The 22386-nt window shown below is 34.9% G+C and overlaps 1 protein-coding gene across 2 annotated transcripts in view; it reads left to right on the top strand.

Moving 5' to 3' along the window:
• The first annotated feature begins 1455 nt into the window (after positions 1-1455).
• LOC134806868 (uncharacterized) overlaps positions 1456-22386 on the top strand; it is a 114105-nt gene continuing 93174 nt past the window's right edge. The window contains exon 1 of one of the 2 annotated variants that reach the window (XM_063780278.1): positions 1456-1765. The gene's annotated coding sequence lies outside the window, so the exon portion shown is untranslated. The remainder of the gene's footprint in view (positions 1766-22386) is intronic. The other variant, XM_063780279.1, reaches the window with a different exon arrangement.

Here is a 22386-nt window from a genome sequence, read left to right as displayed (position 1 = left end):
GAGGTTAAAAATAAATGACATCAATTTGTAAGTTCAAATTTGAGTTTTTTAGTCGATAACCTCTACTCTAATGAGAGAAATGTAAAAGCGTTACTCATTTCATTAAGAATCGCTTAATCAGTTGAGGATTACTGCATGACTTTAGAAATCGCTGAGCAAACGCTTTAATGTGGTTCGTGTGCTGACCAAGTAATAAAAGGTAAAGGTAAAGGTAATTAAAGGTTTTGTAAAAGCTCGTATTTAACAATGAGATCTATTTAAAGGAGAAGTTTGCCTCAATCATATCACTCAAAGGAAAATGCCAATTATTTGGAAATAGAAATATACGAAAAATTTAAAAATATTTAAAATCAAACCAAATTAACGGTGTACCCTTGTTTTGCCGACAAACAAATTTAATCTTTATATCTGATGCAGTGATGACCATTTATGTAAATGAGTTGTGATTTTTTTTGTAAAAACCAATTAAAAAAGAAAAGATATGTATAGGTCTAATTTCTAAACCATATTTATACTATTTGCTGCCCTGCTAAGCCAGTTAGCAGTTTCGCAAATAAAAATCAATGTAATCATTGTACCTACTTAGGAAAGTTGTAAACTTGGGAAAAACATCAAAGATTCGATTGTATGGGTATAAATATTGTGGTCCCGGTAGCGTTTTACTCGTATTTATTCCAATTTCAAATATGTCCTTTTAAGAAATGTTACTCATGTAACTTTCGAACCATTAATTTTACTGAAATTTGCTGTTTTTCGCTTATTTTCGGCTGTATTTGTTTTTTAAAACATTGAACCACCAATTTTTTTATCCACATCCCAAACAGAGGCCCCTTTGAAATAATTTCAAACGGGCTACTTAGGTAAATATAATTAAAACGAAAAACGCTCGAAATGTTTCGATCAAATTTTCGAGGATCTTCTTTATGGAGCAACGACTCGCCTTTACAATAATACATTTTCTTTATTGTAAAACAATTCTTAAGAAAATCAAATAGGTATTAACCTAAGCCAAAGCTGACATTCATTTGTACCTACCTACAGATAGACATACATTTTAATTGAAATTCTTCGTTTTTCTATCGTAATAAATGTGTGAATAATATATTTGAGTATATATCATTTATAGTTAAAGATACAGTCTGTATTCTGACGATGATCCATAAAAAATTATATGTTTGGTCGAGGAACATCTACCCTTGAGAGCGAAGAAGGACGGTTTCATAGTACCAATTTACTTGAACACGTTTAAAATAAAAGCGAAAGTTCCAAACAAATCAATGAAAAAACTTGTACGTTTGAAGTTATTTGATCAACATTGTACGTATAAGTTGTATTCCCAGCGGCGTCGACACTGCAGAAAAACTCAACTAAATCCAAAACCGTCTTCAGCCAGTACCTTACTCGCCCTACAGGCTTCTGGATCCGTTTTTTCCTTCACGTTCGTCCTTACAGCGCATACTTAATATCTATTTGCTCGTACCGCGAGGTAAGCGGGTTGAGAGAGGGGAGGCAGTAGGGACAGGCGCGTTGGGGTCTCCCCAGCCAGTCGAGGCTGCGGCGTCACACAGAGCGTACTCGCGGCCACTCGGTTAAAAAATAACCGAACCACCGTGCCAGTGACGTGACCAGTGCTTGCACATGCGTGTGCTGTGACCGAGTTGATTATAGTGAACGAGTGACTTGTGTGTGTGATTGCGTGCCACTAAGTGAGTTCGGAGCGAGTTTAAGGACGGTGGTTACTCTGCAATCTCTGAAATTGCTTTAGGTAAGTCTTGGTTTTTATTAGTTGTAAAATTTGCATGGTAAAGGGATTGCTGTTTATTTGGCCGATGTTATCTTTAATTTATGCGGGTTTAACACATTACGTTATTCAGAAACGACATATTAGGAGTACAAACACATGTTTCTATGGATTAATTACTAAACGATATTATTGATTGGCTTAAACTTTACTAATTATTGATTTATGAAAACTTTTGTCCTAATGCGGCATCGCATTTATTATTCACATCATTTAAGTACTTGAACTGACCGGCGCGGCGCCGCAACTGAATCATTGAACAATTTATTTAAAGTGAACTCAAAACACTTTCGAATTTTAAACGATCATTATAAATAGCTAGAACGGTATCCAAACTTTAAAAATCTGTTGTGTCAGCGCATCTCGATTGCATAAAAAAAAAACACTTTTATGAGATAAGTGGATCACTGTTTCTCCATATAAATGTTTCCCCATTTTTCTATCTGAATAAGTATTAATATTAAATAAACTATTTTTAGATAATTAATGTAGGTAAGTATATTAACCTAAGCTATGCCCCGTCGACTGATTCTCTTCGATTTCCGCTTTTTTAAGCATTAAATTTTATTAATTTGGTATTTACATATTTATGTGCTTTATCTGAAACATACTTCTAGCAGTTTATGATTTATACTACACTGTAATACATACGAAATCACTGGAACTCGTAAATCCGTAGCAGGTGCTACAACATCACTTCCAAAATGTAATGGCGGTCGCGCCGTAGCAGTCCAGCTGCTACGAATCTTTCGTAGCACACTAGTTACGAATGTTACGATCAACATAACGGAGTGGTTTTAGCAAAATAAAATATTATGTAAATATAATTTGGAACTGAAAAGTTCCAAATTATATCGTATCGTGGTAGCAACCACGTACCAAAAGACGCAGCATACGGGGTCCTCGGCAAGGGTATTGATGGCATGACTAGAGATATCCTGACACTATACACGCGAACGAACGTTGTGAAGATACTTGGGGGAGCATTAATCCAAGACGCGGATTCTGAATGTAATAACAGGTTATAAATTTGATCTGAATTTGTTCATTCATTCAATCATTCTTTTAAAATTATGGCTTCAGTCTAGTGGGACTATTTCGCCAGTATCAAGGTATTAGGAGCTAAGTACGACGACTAAAATAGTACGGTTACGGCTCGATTCGGAAAATGAATTAGATTTCTACTAGACTTCAACAAGTTACGATACGGATAATTTAAAGATATTTGTAAAATAGATATGTCAAATTTGACGTTTCCGCGATTCTGGAGGTCCTCTTGAACGATTTCGATATGAGTTATGACTTAGATATCCAAGTCACATCTAGTCGATATCTAATGTAGATCTAGTTGATCTCTAAATCGTCTCAAGATCTTGTGATTATCTCGAAATCCGAATAGGCCTGTAAGTGTACGGTATAAGTACGGATACAAGACAGTGTACGGTAATTTTATTAGCTCTTGTAAAGCGATAGCTGGACTTTACAAGTGGCACGTGGACTACCGGCCGTTGACTCCAAAATGGTGGTTAAACGCATTTTAAGATTAATTCTCTATTCACTGCACACTACCACATTAGTTTACTGTATAATAAGCTATCGATATTTCACTACATATGAACAATATTAATGAGCAAAAAACACAGGAATTAATCTTGACGCGTAATTATCAAGATGGCGCTCGAACCGGAAGCCCCATCTGAATTTGTTTTAGATAAGATTTCTTCAACCAGAAATGTCACTTTTGATAGCTGTCACGTCCAAAGCAAATCTTTTTAAAAATAGCATCATTCAGGTACCTTTTTTATTTGTGGGTGGGGTTAAAATTAAATAAATAAATATTAAATATTATAGGGACATTCTTACACAAATTGACTAAGTCCCACGGTAAGCTCAAGAAGGCTTGTGTTGTGGGTACTCAGACAACGATATATATAATATATAAATACTTAAATACATAGAAAACAACCATGACTCAGGAACAAATATCTGTATCATCATACAAATAAAAGCCCTTACCAGGATTCGAACCCGGGACCATCGGCTTCATAGGCAGGGTCACTACCCACTAGGCCAGACCGGTCGTCTCAATTAACAAGTAATTAAATCCTAGTCTAATATTTTGGAATTTATTTTTCAATATGAACTAAATTTGGTTGGTGGCTAATTAGGCTTAATTACATGCACATGATTTTCACGTGAATACCAGCAGGTGACAAGACAATATTTATTACCATTTCTAGTATCAGGGTTCTATTTAAAGTTGGGCCGCCAACTTTTGTGTTAGAATTGGGAATTTTCATATTATTTCTAGTCCACCTACACACACCTTTTTCCACACCTACCACCTACACAGACCAATCACCTTTATTTATCGGTTTTCTGTGTTGAATATACCTACTCAGAATCACGAGCTCTTTCCATCCTTACTAATAATATAATGTCCCCAATTTTTTGGTCCATTTGATTAATTACGTTTTCAATACAATCTTCTAATGACTGTAAGAACAGACAAACAAAAAATGTATGAAATTTTGGGGACACCTTTTTTTTTGCTCGTATTAGGATTTAATGAGCTCGTGATTTAAGTGGAAATAAATAAAATCTTAAATGCAAGTTGGTGGTTGGGGGTACAATTTTAAACGAAATAAAATAAATAACGATACGAAACACGAAACGAAATAGTAGTGTGACTACTTGTAAAAAACACTAATTAATATATTTTTATAAGAAAGTAATTTTATTTGTTCTTAGGGTACAACTTTTTATAGATTATAATGGGTTGGTGTGGTTATTTTTTAAGACTTTATTTTATGTGAATATAACCATGCAATACGTGTTACCTGTTCTATTGATTATATCAATATCGCTTGCGTTTAGTAATTAAAATTAAATAAAATGTAGAAATTAAAAAGTGGCAACATCGTAGTGTCGTCGTCCCGTTTTCTTAGATTTATTTGAAAAGGACGACACTACGATGTTCCCACTTTTTTATTTCTACAATTTCTTGTCGGTCTATAGTTTCGCCTTTCGGTTGGCAACTCGCTGATGTTTAAAAACTGATTTCTTTGTCAAACTTTGAGTAGGTAGTAAGTTTAGCGAAACTCGTTAGGATTTTTTGACATTACTTGAACAATAAGTTGAAATGAGCGCTAAGTCCTTTGAGAATACTCCAGCCTTTAGCGAGGCACAGCGTGCCGAGAGTCATCTTTGAACCTTCAATACTTACAATTAGTTAATAGGTACATATGACATTGTAAAAAAAGGTATAGACACCTACTTGTAATAATTATCGAAAGTCAAGCTTTTTAGAAATAATTGTTCCGTAAAAAAGTAAAGGATTTGAGTTCCTAAAGGCAGGGACACACTTATCCCACGTACGCAACGTTATGATTGCATAACGTGGGATAAGTGTGCATTATGACATCTGGACCCTGAAATTTGTACGCACAAAACATACTTGTCATATGCAACGCAACGCATGACAAGTATGTTTCTAAGCGTACAAATTTCAGGGTCCAGATGTCATAATGCAATGCATAACGTTGCGTACGTGGGATACGTGTGTCCCGAGCTTAATCCAGAGGTGAAGTTATCAGTATGTACCATCACGTTCCGCGATTGTTGCGCCAGTTAGGGTCCTAGCTAAATTGGTTGTTCTAAATATAGAATTTCCAATTTAGCAAGAGCCCTAAATCGCATAACATTCCCGTGTGGCGACTGTACTTGCGATTAGTATTTAGCTACTTCATATTAAGTATTAGGTATCGTTTTCGTAATCCTTTGCAACCAGAACACCCACAAATTATGACAATGCTACTTTTTGTCGTAAATGTTTATACTATTTTGTTTTTGTTTTGCACAAATTATGACCCAAAGTTCTTTAAATGTAATCATAGAGAGAGAACCCTATATCAAATCCATTATTTTTTGAAACAGAAATAATATATACTACAGGTATATATACTACACTAAGTATATATACTACAGGTACAAAGTTTGATAGCACAGACTGTGCAAGTGTTATTTTAAACTTCAAACTTCAGTATTTATTCTGTGACTTGGTGTAGGAACCACCGCTGCGCGCTGTCTGGGATATTCAAAGTTGACCTCGTACTCGTATATTAGCCGCCGTTAGTTTATGCAGTGGACGCCTGCCAATTTGATTACATTACAAGTGGGTAGAAGCTTTTAACTAGTTTTTTTATTCTGGGCTTCTAAATTAGAGCAAACTTTTGATATGGTTTATGTACTACCATTATGAAAAACTTGATTTGTTGACCCAAAGAGGGCTTGACCTCCGAAACGAGAGCACGCCACTTTTCCCGATCCTGCGCCGTTTCCTGCCAATTATCGGCTTGAAGCTGACGCAGATCCGCTTCTACACTGCCTCCCCAGCAATATCTGGGCGGCCACCAGTCTGTCTTCCCAGGTACGCCCTCTTGGCAGCCCGATCCTCCCCCATTCTTAATAGGTGACCAAACCAGCGAAGTCTGTGGGATTTCGTTTCGCCGATGATATTGGATCCACATACCTAAGAATAAAAATCACTCCTCAAAGGACCACATATACAATTATGATGGTTAATATCTACTTAAAATATATCAATGAATTAATAGATCATCGTTCTAAATAAAACTACGAAATTGTGAGAATATCTAAACAGTTTCATTCTAAAATATGTAAGAAGCGTTCCATGTCAATATCTGAATATATAACCACTATGTATGCTGATATTATCGGCATGCGCGCCGTGTGAAAATATGTAAAACAAATAGCAGTAGCAAAAGATTTATTGAGGTACCCATCGTGTTTCCATTTACAAATTCGAAAAGAAAAAGCACGAACAAAATGTGGAATTGCAAGCAACGGTGACCGCGGAAACCATTTGGTTCTGGGGTCGCGTCGCAAAATAAGTAAACTGGGAAAATGGGCAACCGTAGTTCGACACAATACGCCGGGGTAGGCTATCACCGACCCGGGAACTAATTGTGGTTAAACGGCGGTTAACTTGAGTAGGTATGTGAGTGTACGGGGGTGAATTTGAAAATAAATTAACTTTAAACGTGGTTTTCTTAGTGCGTATATTTCGAAACAAAAAAACTATGTCCAATTGAAATGTAACTACCGGTTAGTAATTACGTAATAGTAAGCGAAAGGCCACAAAATTTTCAAATAGACCCGAGTTGCGGTAACGGATCGTTCATCGCGACGTATACCAACCAAGTAACATTGTATTCGGTTTGGAACAAGTAGATAAGTTGAAAGACAAAAACGTTTAATCTCATACCTTTAGTTAGTCTAAAACAAACGAAAATTATAAACATTGCTGAACTGAAGTCGTTAAAATTTTCGCCTCAACTTTATTTCGAGTCGAGCGAACAACGCGAGAAATTTGAATATGAAAGTAAAATTAATTGATTTCACAAATGGACATCACACCAAGCATGCATGCCTGTAACAACGAACTTCAAGCGAAACCTTTCATGCAGCGCTTCATTTCACGAAGTGAATTGGAGATTAAAAAATAACCACTGTACATATAGTCCCCATAGTAATGTCCACCACGGGAGTTGTCCCTAAAACATTGAGCAACAGCCTCGAAATCCTGCACATTCCAACCCAAGTCACACAAACCCTACAAAAAGCTACAATCCTAAACACATGCCGAATAACTAGGAATTTTATGACTTCATCCACAATAACAGAAAACACCACTCAATAATTATTTCTTATGCTTCGTTATGGCCCGCATAATAAATATAAAAATAAAACAAAAATAATAATATAATAAATAATCTTTATTGCACACAAAGAAAACAAAATTAAAAAACAGATTTACAATGTAAATAAAGGTAGCAACATGCGGTCTTATTGCGATCTTATATTATGGAGATCTTATTTAAAAAAATATGCTTTTATAGCCTGTGGCAGTTGTAAATACTGCCGCAAAAACTTATTTACTTTTTATAATAGGAACTAATTTTCGCAGTGTCTGTTTGTCTGCCCGTCTGTTAGTCCATGGAATAGTTCAGTAATCGTTAGTACCTACTAGAAAACACACCGAAAAAAGTGATAAAATAAAAATTAGAATTCAATACGGCTCGTTATTTTACAAAATGTTAGTGTTATTCAAACGACTGTCGTTTGTATTATTTGATTCATTCTAAATTGCCTCGTAAATATTTCTCAAGAGACTTAAAACGGAGCGATTAGGTAGTCTACTGACGTAACCGAGTCTAGATGGGCTTACCTTGGATTAACAACGTCGCTTGACAATCAGAGTCTAGACTTAACAAGCTCGCTTTACAACCCTACTGTTAACTATAAAAAATGTTTAAACGAACTCTTCTGAGTTCACCGTTAATAGTTTTTAGATATTGGAGTATAAAGATTAGGAGCAAAAATTCTACAGGATTGGAACTCAGTTATACTGGCAATAAAATCATCAATTCTGAACAACTACTGAAGTACAACTTTGTTTTTTTTTCGGAATTAAAATTGCCATATTGTATTAAACCATGGATGTATTTCTACAATTATATATTTAACCTTAAGTTCAGTCGAGCGCTATTAGACATTAAGTTATATTTACCGTAAGTACGCTTTTTTATGGTTAAATAATAATGGAAGAATTTTCCTCCGTTTTTATAATATTTTTCAATTATCTCAAGCAAATACTTAAGATTACATTGTTCCTATTATTTATTATAATTAAAAATATAAGACGTAGGTACGTAGCCAGTATTAAAATAGTTTATTTAGAAAACGCACGATTGATGATTCTTCTAGCCTAAAAGTATAAATGCACCATCAAACACACACGTGAAAAGGGTCTAGTGAAAATATACCATCCATTTGCTCGTTAATGAGTAACGTATATCCCGTTTCATTTTAAGACAAAATAATTAACATTATTGTAGGTTGCCAGGAATAGAAAAAGAGATGAATATTTTTATCCCGAGTAATTGGAATATTCTCTCGGGAATGCTAGCAACATTTAACGCGGAGCTACGGTAGTTAAATACCGTAAACACCAATGTAAAACAACGATTATCTAATAAATAAATAAATCAATCAATCAAATGTATATTTATAATGTATCTTTATTATAAAAGCTTCGCGGCTTTTGCCTTTAAATAATTGACTTTAAGGTGCTGTTGCACATTTTAATCTGAATAGTTTTTGATCCAAAACATAAGAAACAAATTTCGGTAGTCGGTCGGTTATATTATTCTTATAATAACATAAATTTAAATAATTAAGCTCCAGGAAATTCAAATACCAGCCAAGTTTCTAACCGATTACCGAATGGAAGCTGATGTACGCCTTGTAGCATGGCAACCGGTATTCACCAAACAATTCTTGTCACCTTTAAATTCATCGCTTTATTTTGAATAAACACACAGGCACACACGTCACACATAACATATAGCTTTCTAAAATTAAAATAAAAACTAATGACCGCAATATAATTTTTATACTATAGGTATCAAAATAATAATCGATTCTTGTATTTTAGAGCCCCAATATCAGATGCAATCTGTATAGATAAGCAGATCGTACTCCTTTTACATGGAGCGGGGCAAAGTTATACATAGATCTAAAATACAGGTTACAGAATCTAGACCCCGTTGCTGGCGAAATGCTGCAGGACACGTTATTTAAATGTTTAAATTGTCGCGTACATGCATATGTACAAACATGTCCCACGGGCATTATTATTTTTACACAACGCTTGTTTCCAGCTACAATCCAAATAGCAGCTTATTTACGACTTCCTGTTTCGCTCTGTTAGCGCTATGCATTGAAAATGTTTCTGATGACCCTCTTCGCTGTTGTTATGTCCAAAAGTTGGAAATAAAGTGTGGTAGCGTGTCCGAAGTTGGCCAACGCGACCATCGGTTTACTATAAAGTTGGCACTGAAACAATCCCGACATTTGAACTAGGTACTATTTTCTGCTACAGCCTTTCAAACAGCACACAGCTCAAACACTTCATTGGGATACGTTTAGAAAACTTGTTTTTTTACAAAAATACTAAATATAGTATTTTTAATAATTGAATCAGTTACATTAATCTATTTTCTCATCACATATTTATAACAAGGTAATACGAGCGCGATTTTACCGGTACTTCGTATATTTTTGCTTTATACTAACAGCTTTACACTACTACAACATACTAGATCTTATGAAATTATGATGCAAACTTTCAATTAAATACGCAACATCATAATTACACCAAGTTTTTAATGTGGCAACATAAAAGCGATATAATCTCACTGAAAACTGCATCGTAATACCGGTTGGTAAAGCGGCGAATCATGTTTTCATCGCCACGCGAAACCTTTTTTTTCAGTAGGTATTTTAACCTGTTTTAACAGTTTATGGCTGTTAATTGCTTTTTATGGCTTCGTATAATTAATGGTATACAGTATACAGACCATGGATGTTAGAACTACTTAGGACTAAAGTTCTTACAGCTTTTTTTTGTAGGTATAAGTAAGGTGGGAGGCGGTCAAGATGGAAAGCTAACGGGTCTAGCAGGCCAAGCGAACAAGAAGTGCCCCCAACGACGATTTGGTCATTCTTTCAGGTGGTGTACTGGCAGGTCCTAAGAACACTCTATGCTTAATATCAGTCCTCGATCTTCTTTTGTTTTCGAGTTATTCAGGATAATGTAAAATAATCAGCGTACCATTGAAAGTGTCGTATTTTGTAAACTGTTCAAGTTAGATTAACCAAACAAAATTATATTTACTACAACAACAAAATAGACTACAAAATGAATATGTTTAACCTGCATCATGTTATTATACTTCATTATAAAAAAAAAACAGTTTTATATAAGTATAAAGACTTACTTTATATTAAATACAAACAAATTTTTAAGCAGTTTTCGTAACTTATTTTGGTATCAGTGTAGAGTATCTCAAAAACTCTAATTTTAGAGATGCACATTTTTAAATAAAACGACTTGAAAGAAAGAGTTCAAAATGTCTCTATCCACCCCGCGATTTCTGGTGATCCCGTTTTACGGTACGTCCTTATGTACAAAATAACTATTAAGCTAACCTACCTACTAGTTAACTTTGTCGTTACACGCATTTGCTCCCCTCTTCGGCCTACATAACGTAGTGAGCTTTAAATCCTTCCTACCTTGGAGGGTTAATTGAAAACCTTCGTTTTACCTCAGCTTCAAAAACCAATCAATTTAAACTCTTATCTTTTTAAGTTTAGATAAGAACCTCTAATAATAATTCAGGTGCCTGGGGAATATATTTATACCCGTGATATTGCGAGCATTATAATTTCGAAATGAAAGATTACATTTCTAATTAATTATACCTGCTTTTCAGTTTGAACACACTTTTTAGGCTGCTAGAAAATAGAATGTAGTAGTTAATTAGAAAGTTTCACGTTTCACTTGTATTTGAACAAGTTATTTAAATTACGTATTTGGGTCAAACAGATCACTGTGTTATGTCTTTCCTGTAGACATACACAAGAGTTAAGGGCTATAAAGGTTAATTTTCTTATTTAACCCTTATCCACGTGAAAAGGTCCTCCTTTTATTTAGAGAACTATGATAAAATCATTGCTTACATGCCCACAAGGTAAGGGTTACATAAGAAAATTAACCTTTATAGCCCTTAACTCTTGTGTATGTCTACAGGAAAGACATAACGCAGTGATCTGTTTGACCCATTTACAATTGCGTTGTGTACAATAAAGTGAGTACCTAACTACTACTACTACAATTTCGTTTTCAGTTTCAAGTAAACAACAAGAACAACCAACATAGATCGATTCGATACCTCTTAAGTATACAAGTGTCAATTTTTCGTATTTGCTTTTTTTTATTTATTGAGAAACAAACGGTCATATACAAAAATGTGTACAAATTTATAATTATTATAATCCATACAAGACCTACAATTTCCTTAAATTGTAAATGTGCTATATATGTAATATATAAATACAAATACATTTTTTCACTACGAGTAGGTATAAGTTAAAAAACAAAAAAAAAAGATTTGAGAAGTTACACTTTATGTCAATTTTAATGTACTTAATCTAAAGGTTTAGAACAGTGGCGAATTTTTTACATACTTACTTTTATATTTATTTATTTTCTTAGGCTAGGTCTTTTATAATATGAATATAAAAGTAAAATACAGAAACACATAAAAAACAATAAAAAAATACATATAAGCACATTATAAAAAACCAAACCTAGGGTGCCGCCGTGGGTGGTCAGGGCCGCAGAGTTAGGAACCGACGTACTTACGTCGTACGCCGTGTCCAAAATTACCGCCTTCTGCATCTGACCCTTGATCCAACCACCCAGCGAGAGTCTCTCTAGGTGTTGGTCCAGACTCTTCGCTATGAGACCGTTCGCTGACACGACTATCGGAACAATGATCGGAGAAAAGTCACATGACTATTTCATTTTAATAAATAGGCAGGAAAGGAAAGGGGGGAGAAGAGTTGGGTGCGCAGGACGGAGTATAGGTAAGCTCTTACCGACAAATTATATGAAAAAAAACTATCCAAAATGATTTAGTGTCAATTTCCGTCGTTAAAAGCGGTCGGTCGTTATAAGCGGAGTAGTAATAAATGGTTGTACTTTCATAGTAGCTCATAATAAAACCAAACATGTGCATATACTTACGTCGCTACGTACTAACCGGACTCTACTGTATATACATACAGCCGACCCACTGAATCAAAGAACCGTGTAATTCAGAAGCATTGATACGACGTCCTAATAATTTGTCGCGGTCCGCTGACTGCTAATAGGGCGTGGGCCTCAATAAATGTTATTACTGATAGTTCAGAATATTATTCGGTATGAATAGTTAAGATACTAACAGCCGTATTCGAACAATGCTAATAAGATGTCACAGCGATACGATATCGATCTGGCAGTGCCAAAAGTGTTTTTGGTTGAAGAAGAAGAAACCTCGGCTCGAAAACCCAACTCTACATTGCTGTCCTGGATAATTGCCATGTCCTCATGTCCTGCATCAATGCTACACAAGTTACACAACTGGCAACGGTGGAGCAGTGCGGCTATGGTAGCAATCCGAATGTAATCTCGGAATAATTTTTATGACGCTCTTGGACATCAGAGTAGTAAGTTTTTATTACTTACTAAACTAAATTCAAATTTTGTTAATATTGCCCTCAAAATCGGTTGGTAATAATTAAATTGATTATGATATCCCTTACAGCGAACGTATACAGGCCTCGACATTAGTAACCTTATCACGCACTCCTGGTTGAGTGGGACGCGGAGGGTTATCGGGGTAGATGTTTGGAAGTTTTACGGAGTGGTATTATGTTTCACTCTGAGAGGTGTAATCGGGATATTTACCTGCCTTAAACTGAAACGACACTTTCGGGCCATTAGGTAATTGCGTAAACGTAACGTTTGACAAGGGTATGTGTAATTATGAAGCCTACATCGTGTTATAGGGAGCAGATGCAAATGTGACATTTAGAAATTCTAACAATCAGGATTAGATTAGATAATTACCAAGTCTCCCCATAAATTCTGTTACAAAGTTAATTGTTTCTAGACACTATATATAGCCGACACGCGCTTGGCCCCCACAGCCTCAACGTTTTAACCCTAAACCTATCAAAAATAGTAATAACTACTGCCGAGGGTGGCGTATTTACGGAGTTTGAGGTCTTCCGCTTACGCGGCATGACCAGCATCACCCGAAAGGTGGGACGGGGCGAGGGTGTCAACGCATGTGGCATCCCAGACTAGAGGCCGTCCCGTCTTCCAATCATAATCTGGTAATATTCTTCGATAGAAATCTGGAAAATCTTAGGCAGGCTATAAGGTCCAATCATACGTTTAATATAGAATAATATATTCTAATTAATTATGATCCGTGTGTTTACTCGTATTGTGTTAAATATCATTTAGAGATATATTCATATTCATATTATATAAACGGCATAATCAGTAGCGGTATCATGGTCGCAATTTTATCACCTGTCATGCCATGGTCACTTTCGCACTTACATATTTGTTAGGCATGGTGACAAATGATAGAAAAGCCGACCATATTAGCCCTACAGCCCATATCTCTAGCCCTTTACCTACGGGCTATTAAATCGCTCCGTCACCGCCCAATACGGGCATGTTTTAGCGAGAGTCAGCGGTTAGGCATAATTTCACTTACTTGTAATTTTTGAAGTATTACAGCTACACACTTGAAACTTCACACACACAATAAGTATAATGTGTTTAATCAATAAATAATCACTTGGAGTAATAATATTCACAATTTTTTCTGCTATCAAGCAATATACCAGTCACTAAGAAATTGAAGATTTTTAAGTTACTACTCGCGGATTTCACAACTTTACGTTTAAGAACGTTAGTTTATAATATACTTAACACAAATAAACACTTAAATAATGATAATTATGAAAATAATGCATAAATATCAATCACAGAAAACGTTGCACTAAAACAATTTGCCACTTATGGAAAATAGTGATGTGCCTCTATCGACGCATTTGTCGATATATCGATAACCTAGTAAATGTAAAACTGAAATTTAACAAGTTATGATTATGGTAAAATTATTATTAGGTACAATAGTACCTAATAATGATTTCATAACATGTTAAATTCCAATATTTTAACCAAAAACGGTAAAAAAACACTAAAAATAACACTCCAAACACTCCCACGCCGTACTCTCATATCGACAACAAGTCGATGAAATTTGAAAACAACACTATTGTCCGCCATATTTAATTCAATTATTAGCACCTCTGCAGTACGGGTGTCAACTCCAGTTGCCAGCAAAAAAGCGGTAATTTTAAAATTATGTTTATGTCAGAGCCATCTACCGAAATATTCGGATATTTTTTAATTTGTATCTATACTAATCACAGTGCATAATGTGACCGCTATTACCAAGCCACAAGGTCTCGTTTTGTTTTAAAAAAATGTTGAATACGACCATTACTTCGATCAACTATAGTTGACACCCGTACTGCAGCGGTGTTGCCTTACTGGCAACTCTGGTTGACACCCGTAGGTAAAGGGCTAGGTTTACACCAAGAAAAGTCTGCAGCGATTATGATAGCCCACGCAGGGCAAGTGTTATTTATACGTCGAAATTTCACAGAATTTTGACTTTTAAAATAACACTAGCACTGCGTAGGCTATCAAAATCGCTGCAGACTTTTCTTGGTCTAACTCTAGTAGAAACCCGGCCGGACTTTACCTGTTGCTAAATTTGGCTAACTTATTGATTTTATCTCGACGGAGAAACCTTAGGGGACGAGAGGGTGTTTTCATAATTTGTACAGTTAATTATAACTTTCCATACATACCTAGGTACTTGCATTAAGAGCGTAGCCGTGTTTAGTAGTAGTAGTAGTAAAATACTTTATTGTACAAAAAGAAACATAAAACATGAAAGAACACACATCATTAGTACATGGAAAAGCGGCGCTTTCACCCAAATGTTTACTGCATTTTTTTTATAAGAGCCCTAATGAGAAGTATTATTCCTGTAAGTTTCAGCTTCCTATCTTTGTTATTTTTAAAGATATGATTTTTTTTAAATTTATAATAATATTTAATTATTACTATAAGGTCCCGTTTGCGGTCCCCTCTATAAATTGCACACCTTCAATTGTTTTTACAACCCCTTTTTTATATAACACTTTAAAGTTTAAACTCTCGCGTTTTGTACACATATTTAATTACACAAACGGGTCTACCGCGATATAATTTCATTGTTTTTACCTTTAATTCCGACGTTTCAGCTGAGTTGCACCAGCTGTGGTCACGGAAAGACTGACGTCCCAACAAATGTCAACGGAGATATTAATAAAACACCACTAAACTACCCAAAATAAATAAATAATATTTTAATAATATTTATTTTAATAATATTTTTATAAACTAATTTCGGGTGTGTTAATGTTCGGGTTTGTGTAATTAAATATGTAACCCCTTTGTTGCCCAACCACTGTCACACCCACCGCTGAAAAGCTGCCAGGCGCCCGAATTAATTGATAATGATAGTATGGCACACTAACTAGAGGGATTTCGTTGCTCTATAAATTGCAAACAGCTCTCCGTCTATATGATTCTGTAATTCATTTGCGGGTGTGGGTATACCGTATCCTTTACTTTTACATTTTCTAGTATGAAGTACCAACCGGATTATATTGAAAAAAATATATGTTGCAGGCCTTTATATAAGCAATCACCTAACAAAGAACTGTTGATGTCGCTCTTCTAGAAAGCAAGAAAAAAAATATTGAAGTTTTGTTTCCTACATTGATCCAAGAATTTTGTTGGTAATATTAAATTTTATTTATAGTATTTATCAGTCTCTATATATAGAATACTGTACCAAAAGTTTGCGTAAATTGCATTAGCCAATGTGAAATAAAAACGATTTTTTATGAAAAATTCAAAAAATAACAAAGATAGGAAGCTGAAACTTACAGGAAATAACACTTGTTTATGACAAGTGTTATTTCACAAGGGCTCTTATTAAAAAAATACTTTAAACATTTGGGTGAAAGCGCCGCTTTTCCATGTAAACACGGCTACGCTCTTTATCTGTAGAAGTTAAATTAAGTAGCCAATATTTTCACATGTTTAATAAGTATCCACTAATCAACATTTGGAAAGTGAAATGAATATTATAAATAAATTAAAATGTTATTTATTAAGGTACCAAGAATTAAAGAATACTTTTTTATACCCATTATTGAACCAAAACTGATAACACAAATATATTATGACATGACATTGCAAAAAACAGAGCAAACCGCAACGTTATTCTGCTTCGTGCTTTACTTCTTTTATAAAGTGTATAATGTAAGTATTTATATTGTAATTTTTTTTTATTTTCTTTACTGTAAAATTGTTTCTTAATACTTATTTACACTTGTTTTTATTAAAATTTTAGACCCCGACTGCTGCTTAAAATCGTTTAAATTGGTGGAAAGTTTTTTTTCCCATACGGTCGATACAGACGTACAGCAACCCGACTGCAATTTGTATTGTGCAGTTCCCATGCAAGTCTCAGTCGGGTTGCAGTCCGTTTGTCCTTCTTAGCTAAGCAAATAATGAATCTGCAAACCTTACACCGTCATATTACAGAATTCAACTATGGAACATCTATCAATACACAATATTCACACTTGCAAAAGGGGCTTTAGCTAAGTTTTTTACCTTAAATCTATATTCAAACGTCAAAATTTTATGTAAACAAGCCGTTAACCCTAATTTCGCATTCACAACAAAAATCTAATACACGGAATAAGCGATAACATAATAATGTATGCGCAAATTACGCATTTATTTAAGTGGGTAGTTACGGCGATGCGTGAGCGTCGCTTTAGCTTACAGAACGTTATGATGCTTATAACTCCGTGCTAGCATAAAGGGAAGAGCGTATTGTGATAGGAAATTCTTAGTACGTAGGCCCTTTTATATAAACGCCAGTGCGGCGTGTTACAAACGGGTGAAATAAAATGCTGTGGGATTTAACATGGAAAAAGTAGGTAAGCTCAAACCTACCAAACAAATTGCTTTTTTCGGATAGGTAATGTTGTTATTTTATTTTTGCAAATATGTAATTATTGGGTCAATTTATGAAGAGGGTGTTTTCTTCGAAATGATTAAATCGATTCTACAGAAAATGCTCTTTATGGAAATACAAAGTTATTAATAATAGGTACGTTACCTACATCCAAAGTTATGATTTTTTTTATTGAGCTATGCCGCCACTGGGACACGCGAAAAAGCGGCAGATTTCGCCGTTTTTGGAACTCCAATTGCGATTTTGTCAGAAACAAATAATATTTAAGGTACAGTTGTAGGTACATTATTCTTAAAGCTTATAATACACTGAATGAAAATATATATGTCGCAGTACGATAGATAAAGCCGTTATATAGTTATAACCCTAGGGATATAATTATATGTCGTAACATAGTTATACGAAAGCGATTCATTACTATCTTACTAGGAATATAACTATAATACGTCTTTAGTTTAGTGATATAGTTATATTACTGGATTAAGTTTAGTGAAATAATTGTAGGTAGGAGTGCGGCGGTGCGGCGGAGGTATAGTTATATCCCTAGGGATATCCCTAGTAGTAATATAACTATATCACTAAACTAAAGACGTATTATAGTTATATTCCTAGTAAGATAGTAATGAATCGCTTTCGTATAACTATGTTACGACATATAATTATATCCCTAGGGTTATAACTATATAACAGCTTTATCTATCGTACTGCGACATATACATACCCAGTCTTTTAGTCCTAAGGACTTCGAGTTTTAGCCGTGGGACAGCAAAAAATGGCTATTTGAAAATTGACCCATATACGACTATAAGCAAAAAGGTGCGAATGGACTTCAAATTATTAAGTTAGCTGATGTTTAAATGAAAAAAAAAACTTTAAAAATTATGTACAAAATTTTTATATAGATTTGTCTCTCTGCCTGCGCACAGTGTGCACGGTTTAGGTTTAAAACATGTATGTTTTTCTACCTACAAATGACTATAAATAATACTTAGTTGTATCATTAAGTTTCACTAGAGTAATCTGTAGCAGATTTGGTATGTAAATTTAAGTTTACCAACACATCTGGGCAAATTAAATACAAAAGGTGAGCAAAATTCAAATTTTATATAAAAACATCGTTATACAGAAATAGAATTCCACTTACGCGTGTTTCAATTTCCGCGCCCACGGGAATCTAACTTTAACCCTTCACTTTAATCCTTACCTACTTTGCTTAATATAAATCAAACAAGAAAATCAAATCACGCATACGATTTACAGATGTAAGGTTCGTAGTCAAATGTGAATTGTTGAGGTTGTGAATAGACCCATTTGTAACAATGCTTAGGGTTGCGGAACAAGAACGGATGCGGAAGCAAACGGGTTTAAAGAGGTTGGCCTTTCAGTGCATCCGACTGTGAACCCTTGTCTTAGACATTTTACATCACATTCAACTTAGCACGCTACACGATCCTTACCCGTTGCTTTTATGACTTTGACTTCACTTATTTCGTTTTGTCTTGACATTTCAACTTAATACATAAATTCTGACTGTAAGTCTTATCCAAAAATTGTGTGCATTGTCGGCGATCAACGTACTGCGAATATCGGGGAAAGGCCTGATCGAAAAAAAACGTCCTTTCAGAACGTAATCTAATACCCTGTTGACTACGCAAGCAAACGTGGCCCGAGCGATGCCGAAACCCTCAAAATAGATCTCTATTATCGTAATGTGTAACCTGAATCTGATCCAAAAGGACAGTTAAAAGGAAAATGAGTTGAATAAACGATGGAAAGCAATGTGATACGTGAAGTATAAATGGCTCATGAAATTTAGCTTAAAGGATATTGCCTTAGAGAAACTCCCGGGTGTTCGAAAAGGAAAATTGTATAGCTTATAGCCCTGATAATACAAACATGAGACCGATGACGTCACATGCTAACGGTTGTGAGAAAAACACAAAACGTGACGCGCACATTTGAGTGTAAGTACATTAACGCCTTCAATTCTCATAGCTTGTTTGTTTCTTTTATTTGGTTTACCTACAAGCACTACAAGTAACAAATCGAATTATTATTTTTTTATTAGCGTTTTAAGTAATCATATATTATAAAGTGAAATAGATGTTATATACATACTAGTTAATGAAACGTGACTCAACGGTGGCCGGATGGTTTAGTGGTCATGGCGTTAGCCAGTTGTTAGTTAAAGTTTAATTTAAGTAATGCGTAATTAGATTGAAAATGGCTTATTATCTGAGCAAATAAATATATAATGTTCTTAATTTACAAATATTATGGTATTGTTTGTGATGATCAGTTCCATAAATTAATTAATTAACACTTCAGCAGTCGCTAATGGATCTGCAGGAGCCAGTGACTTTCATTTATGAACACTATCTTGTTCGTATACTGGTATCATTTACTCAGTCTCTTGCCGCGTTCATTTTTTTAACATAGATGATTGCTATTATTACTACCATACTAAGCTTTACACAGCAGATTTTATTAACGAACGAATAGAGTATTAGGTAAAAAAAGTTCTGAATCTGAAAATAAAAGATTTTATTTAATTCTCTAATGGGTGAATTTCAGAGTGCATTTACGTATATTGTTTTAGTATCTTTTTTAATTTTTAATGAGTCAATAATACTAGTTTTAGAAAAGTAGGTACAAAGAGTTATGAAATTTATTACCTAGCATAAGAAATGAAAGTAAAAAGCAATTTTTGAAATTATTGTTAATTTTTTGCTATACCTGTTTCGCCAATAACAAACTCTTGATTATTATAAAGATTGTTTTATTTCCTTATTACTCGTATTGTTAAATAATATGTGTGAAGGTAATCATATTTCAAAGGTTTTCGTTAATAGTCACATAATATACTGGGTCCAGTGGACCCTTTGGCGTCTATAAGTGTTTGAAACTAGGGCGCGACTGTCCAAATGCTAACATTTAACTTTACAGCAAAATAAGGACTTTTTCGAAGTCAGCTAGAAAGCTGGTCTTCACGCACTACAAAATTGTTGTTGAAATTAGTAGTTCGTTGTAGCCCATTGGGTTTCTTTCTATTATTTATTTTTAAAAACCTCGGTATCCAAAATGAACCTAAAAGGAACATTTTAGATCTCTTGGTCACGGAACCAAAAAGTACCCTCCCCAACTATATAAATATAAATACCCCCATAATAAATACATATAATAAACCCCCCATTAATAATTACCCCTATAATTTGGCCATGTCGTGATCGTCTAGCTAGCAGTTAGGACCCCCTCGAAGTGAACCGCGGAAACCTAGATTCTTTAATGAGTAAAGCTAAATTTTGGACTCGGTTTTTAGATATTATTACTTACCTAGATTTTAATTAAAGAATATTTAATATACTAAAATAATTTATGACGTAGCTAAGAAATAGAATGAAACCTTTTTATTTAATTATAAGAATAGGAAATACTACGAGTTTTATGGTGTAATGTAAGTGTCATTAAAAGAACCAAAACTAGAATGATATTGAAGATATGCAGCGTATATATGATAAATAATATAAAAATATTTGTTGATAAAATCCTGCTACGCCTATTAAGTCCCCGGGATAACATAGAAGTAGCACTCCTGAGGTAAGCTCATTTACTCCCTAGGATTTTAAGGATAATTACAGTTAACTATCAACTTCTAAGCGATGTGTGACTTATTCACACGTGCTACTCCTTATGCCCGATGCAAGTCTGGGAACTCTTAGTCCGATTACAAAATCAATCGAAACACCTAGCCTACCATTTTAGCCGGAAGGGCTATGACCAACACTTCGTAAGATAAGCGCACCTAGATGATGATGAAAAGAAGTGTCAAAGTATCCATCAGTCATCAATATTACTAATCTTTTTTACATTCAAAAGCTAAGGATACGAATCCTTTCATCCCATTTCCCAGAACTAAGAGTATAAATAGTAAATCTGATTTTTAGAGGTATAAACGAAGTACTAAGTTTATTTGTTAAAAATTAAACTTTATAAGACTAAGAATATCAAGACGAGTAGATATATTTAGCTCGAAACATCCTCTGGATTACTTCTGCCTGCCAAAGGGTCCCTAAAACAATCCTTTCTTCGATTTTCTATCTCAGAAAAGTCTGTGTTCCTAAACCCAGCTTGATATTAAATAATTTGTTTTGTAAATACCTTAGAAACCTGATTACAATACCCAGTACTTCATTTCTACTCCAGAAGACCAGAATTGTGATAGATAAAATTGAAATATTACCTTTTTACCCAGATAAATCAAAATATTAGGAGATTTAGACGATTAACCACCTTACCGCATGACTTAAAATAATGATACCATATTTGAAGTCCTTAAAAGGAGAAATATATACCAACCTAACAGAAACCCCATATTTATAGTGTGTGATTCTACCCTATACCTAAACGTAGGCCCTAATCTAGTATATTCAAAGCATAGTTCGTTCTTACCATCGACCTAATGCTTTGTAATATACACAAGTGTTGTCCCTACGAGAAGCTGTAATAGTTCGGCAGGCGAAACCGATAAGGCAACCTACAGGCCGGTGTTTTTGACCCCCCTTCCTACGCCCGCGGGCTAAGAGGTAGGAAGTAGGCCGCCCTATTACGTGTATATAATCGCTCGATACCCTTAGCACACACCCGCACCAATCACAAGAGAAACTCTGCCACGACCTAAACTGTGAGATATGATATCAATCACGACAGAGTCCCGCCCTGCAACCAGCACAAGCACGTACCAATGCACCGAAATAGATAAATATATTTAAGCGGGGACCTAGCCTCAATTACTGCCGACTTCAGTGGGCCCAGATTACTCCGGATGACGCGCACGTGACGTCCCCACATCCATCTAAACAGCTGGACTTTGAGACCAGTGAGATGCTCATCCCTTGTGCAAATATAAAAGGGAATGCCAAGCTCTCTCACACTTGGAACAAAAGACTCCTAACCATCCAATCCTTTGACACCGTTAGGCGG

The sequence above is a fragment of the Cydia splendana genome, chromosome 3, assembly GCF_910591565.1.
Source record: "Cydia splendana chromosome 3, ilCydSple1.2, whole genome shotgun sequence".
Taxonomy (NCBI): domain Eukaryota; kingdom Metazoa; phylum Arthropoda; class Insecta; order Lepidoptera; family Tortricidae; genus Cydia; species Cydia splendana.
The sequence above is the reverse complement of the archived record's forward strand: the minus strand, read 5'-3'. Positions and strand labels throughout refer to the sequence as shown.